The sequence below is a fragment of the Pocillopora damicornis genome, chromosome 1 (assembly GCF_964200805.1).
Source record: "Pocillopora damicornis chromosome 1, jaPocDami1.2, whole genome shotgun sequence".
Lineage (NCBI taxonomy): Eukaryota > Metazoa > Cnidaria > Anthozoa > Scleractinia > Pocilloporidae > Pocillopora > Pocillopora damicornis.
The window spans coordinates 17,526,151-17,531,449 of record NC_142670.1 but is presented as its reverse complement, the minus strand read 5'-3'; positions in this window follow the sequence as shown (position 1 = coordinate 17,531,449).

The window sequence follows — 5,299 nt, the reverse complement described above, 5'->3', positions numbered from 1 at the left end:
ATGCACATGCCGTAGCAGCTAGAAAGAAATAGATTCATTTCAGCATTTTATATCAAGGTAAGCATTCAATTGTTTAATTAATTCTTGTATATGCTTTTGGAAAATTTCAACAATGATGCTAAATGATTTGAAATGTACTTTTATTCTTGTTTAATATGTATTGACTACGTGATACCTATTTAGTTTTATATTTGAGTCACGAACATTCGTATTTTTGATCATCCACCTTACGATTATCTAGACTATTTAGTTCAGTCTTTACGAGTTCGGATAAAATGGGTTCGATTGTAGCACCAAATCTTCACTTTGCTTGGATAGTGTTGGTGCATCTAGTATATTAAAGAATAATATATTAAAGACCTTGATTATCTATCCTTTTATAATTTTCGACTAGTTTTCAAAACAAGGAATAATCTTAGTACTTAAAAAACAAGACCTCTTCACTGACTGATGTGAAAAAAATCTAAGTTACCTCCCTTTATGGTTCTGTATCTTAATCAAAGGAACCTTGATTTTTCGCACAGTCTTATGGCCCACCCAAGCGCGAAGCAAGGATGAAAAGACATTTATTATATCTCAGGTTCATTGAGGGGGAAGATTTGAATTCAAACAACTTTTAAACTTAGTGGGCCGTACTATTGAATACGGCCCTCTTCACTGACTGATCATAGTGCACCATACTAACTGAGATATATAACATTGAGTATTATTACCATGAAATGACGGATACGTGTGTCCTCCAATACTGTAGGATATTAAGTATTTTATAATCATCTTCAATAACATCAACGAGCCTTTTCTCGCGCAATTTATAAACCAGAAACTGACATGTGTCCCCATCCCATAAGAATGATCAGCACATTTATTTTAAAAAACAAATAAATGGAACAGGCTAGAGAAGATTAAAGAGGAATTATTTCAAACCTTGTCAATGTTTTGTTCCTGATTCCACTCCAGCTGCTTTCATCAATAGAGAAGGACAGCTTGTAGCTTTTGACGAATGACCCATTTTTCTTCCCTTGCGTTGCGATTGCGCAGACAGTGTGAAGCGCTCCCATATCAACTTTTATGTAGTCGTCGGTGATTGCAGTAGTTTTCTGATACCAATCTTTTACTCCATTAAGCCGTCCCATGTGTGGATAATAACTTAGATAATAAGAACTTGCGGTAATTCGGGCGTCAGGTATTATGTGTGGATCTTCTACCCCTACAGGGGCACAAACTGCTGAGAGATATAAAAAATACGAAGTTTTGACGCATCAAATCTCAGATGGGAATGTAACTGAAGTCTGTAAATCTTGCTTATAAGAGCTCACGACTTTCTCTCCGAGGAGTCATGAAAAATTAATTTATCCTCACAATATCAGTATAATTTCAAGTCACGGCGACGAGAAGAAAGAAAATGATATCAATTACGGAATATCATCTCAAAGTTTTGATATATGTCAACTGGGTAAAAATCGCTGAAACATATTTAAAAGAAGAATTGATAGCTCTTTGGTGACAAACCCCTCTCAGCTGTACAGATTTGCCGCTTTTTTGTGATACATCCCTTTCAGCAATTAAGACATACCTATTTTGTGAGGTAATCTAAAGATATTTAGGAGCTATAACTACTGTACATCGATCACCCTCACCTTTATGGACCTATAGCTATTGTGCGTCGATCAACCTCATCTTTTAGGACCTACAGCTATTGCACATTAATCACCCTCACCTTTTAGGACCTACAGCTATTCCGTAATGTATTGCCTCAAACATACGGCATAACACGCTCATAGTCGTTTGCGTGGCCCTTAGCGGACGCTACGGTACCTTCTTAGGTATTTAAAATATCTGCGTGAAGTGAATTGGTTCAAGTACTGATATGGGCCTACCTCTGTTTTTCCACTTTTTCACGTAAAACCCAGTTTCATCTTGGACAAAATCGTCAGGTTTCTCTTCCCTAATTCTGTCATTCAGCATATTTTACCAGGTATGACGTAATTGTAGCTCTGACATGCGAGTTCGTTGTTGCAAAACACCCGACATTCGTACGGGTCTTGCACCCTTTTTGATTGATAGGTGTGACCCTTGAGAGCCTTTCCACTCACAGATTGCTCAGCTGGGTTACACTGGGGACCAGTAGCCATGAGCAGAGGGATCAGTGACAAAAAGTAAAAGAAATACAGAGCTGGGAATATCTGCCTTGAATTGAGCAATACTGCAATGGTTAGGAAAATCAGTTTCAGGAATTGAGAAGGACTCTAAACAATTCTTTGAATAGAATGGTTTTGTTTCACAGAGCTGGAGAAAAGGATTCCATTGCTACGCTGCAGTAATATATTGCGTAGCTAAGAAAGAAATATCCCTGAGCTGCTGTGGAATTTTTCCCATTTGAGATAACGAGGAAGTATCGCTGAAAACTCACAATCTTTGCAAAAATCGTCAATTATCTCAGTTGTGCACAATACCCCAGCTACATATATTCTGATGACTCAAGTGATTTTTTGATTATAAGTCTGTTCTATGAGAACATTTTTCTGTTCGGATTGATAAATGCGTTTAAGAAATTCTCAGTAAATTGCTACGTGTCGGCATCATAAATTAGCGCTAACCATTTCTGGCCTAAAACTTCTATCTAGTAGACACCGAATATTTGTGAGTTTTTCAGAGCATACTGGAAGCATTCTACAAAGTTCAGAACACCTTTTTATGAGTTCCCAAAGTAGGGGTTATCTAACCGTGCAGACCGAACTCGATACACGATGAATCATTTTCTGCAGGTATGTTGTGGTGTTGTAGTTTGTCTTTGGGAAAAACTAAACTACTTTTGGTGATTTGATTAAACTTTCGTGTGGAGGACTGGGTATGTATGCTTCCTTAGAAAAACAGTGCAACTCCGCTGTTTTTCCAGACTTTTCGAAGACGAAAGATTACCCTCTGATTGTTAAATGCCTTAGTAAACGCAAGAACAAATGTACGTCTCTATTTTTCCGCAATGCACTGCTTAATTTCATTCCATTTCAAAACATTTATGGCAAATATCTACGAAATTTCTATTTTTATTATATCACGTAAACTACTTCGAATGCCTCTGCATTACGATTTAGGTAAGAGCGTTACCAATGAATTTCTTTTTGCTTTCATTGAGGTCGTTGGCGCTTAAACAGGTTTTGATTATTTGAAAATCACCAGTGTTAAAATAGTTTCTTTCCTCTTTCTCCTGAATGGTAAAATAACTCATTTCGATTACCCCGACAATCTAAATCTAGCCGAAAGATTCCTACCATTTAACAAGTATCTAGAAATTTCAGTGCAAAAAGGGACATCCAACTAACCTTGGATTACCTCAACTGTCTGCCCCTTCTGTTTGTAACGAAGTCTGATACGTTTTCCTTATCTTTGACGATATCTGAACAGCTTTTCAACAGAATATTGTTTTCACACTCAAGGATGTTTGCACTATCAATAAAAAGAATCTTGATTGATTGGTTTTTATACCCCCACCGTGCAGATACAGCCAAAATAAATTTCTTCCGTTGTTAAGGAAAGATTAAAAATTCAATAAAAGGCGATCTTTTTGTCGCACCAAAAACTTTCAGAGCTAAATAGTTTTTACTGATATCAAGAAAGGCAATGCGCTTCAGAATGATATAGAAACGAAAACAATGTCACGAACAAATCAAAGTATGCCTATCATTTGCGTCCAGTATGAATGAATACCCCTCTGTTTCCATCCTAATTTATGCAGTATCGAAAAAAACGTGGACTGAACCTGATCATCTAAGCATATATTAAAAACTACAATACATTAACTGTTATGAAAAATTGATGAGTCAAATTAAAAAAGCGAACTTGATTCTCGCGAACAGTGAAGAATTTAGCGGACAACTTTGACATGTAAATACATTGCTAGATCGAAAAGCCTTGATCTTTTTCAAGGTGCCAGTGTAGATTAAGAAAAACTAAGCCTGCTCTATAATTTATACTGAAATAAGAGTATCTAATAAAAGCTTCATTATTTATTCATCTACAACTCCAAGAAATCTTTCAAGAAAGACTGCCCACGTCGACATTTACCATCAAATGTTTATGAAATTGCAACTGCTTAATTGCGAAAAGTAAAGCTGTTCTTGTAACTTAAATGTTCCAGAATAGCTTGGAAACAATATGCTGACTTGAAAAGTAAAAAAGTGTTTTAGCCATAATCTAGATTTGCAGCACTCGGGAGGTAAACATTACAAGTATTCGAGTTACGTTTTTATCTCAGAAAATCAAAATCTTTTGCCAGCCTTTGTCATCACATGTTTGTGTGAGAAGATTTAGTCAGGACAAGGACATATCAGCAATAAAAATAAAACCGGGCACTCTTCAGAGATTCCAATTTTTTTTTCAGCTTATTACTCGCCCTTTCATCTGGGCTTCTGGAATAATCATCTCCATCGAAATGGGACCTTAAAAAGTATCTATCAAATGGATCCACCCCTCGAAAAAGTTCTTAAGTTGAGCGTAGACTTTTCCTTTACCTCCTCCCGTGCTATCTTTAGAATTCACACGCGCTCACGGCAGCTTGTTGCGCATGCACAGTGGCACTTACACTCACCAACGTGCGTTGACATTACGACCAAATTTTCCCGGCTTAACAAGTCACCAGGCAGTGACCGCGCGCTTCGAGCTCCGCTATGGGAAGACGATAAAAGTCGTCTCACGTCAGAACATTATAAAGAGCCTTTACCCTTTAATTAGAGATGGAAACAGTACATTACTGCTCTTTATTTCAGTAGTCACTAATGACCAAAGGACCCGTCATTGTTTATCGACCGGGGGTCGAGGAATTTGGGGGGAAAGGATCACATGGTTTTCAGGGGGAATGGAGAGGGAATCAGTCGTCTCTTACAAATTTTAAATAAAAACTTGACCCCCTAATTCCTCCGACACCCCCCCCCCCTCCGCCTCAACTCCACCCGAGCGATAGATAATGACTGCCCCCTAATAAACCAAGAAACTAAGGAAATTGAAACAAGTGTTTTTCTAATTCATGGAGTTACTGTGACAATGACAACACATCCTTTTGCGTGTAGAAGAAAAAACACTTTTTATGCATCACATTTAGTGCAGAAACACTTCGATCCTCGTACAAGATTACTGAGAAAAGGTGACAAAAAAGCGAATGCATCTTGCTTGGACTTGACTTATGAACCAGATACCTCGATGGGAATTTATGATTCGTCAACGATATATGGTGAAGCTGAGTGAAAATGAATTCTCGCTGAGCTTCTATAATGTACTTTGCAAGTATTCTGTAAATTTGTCGAAA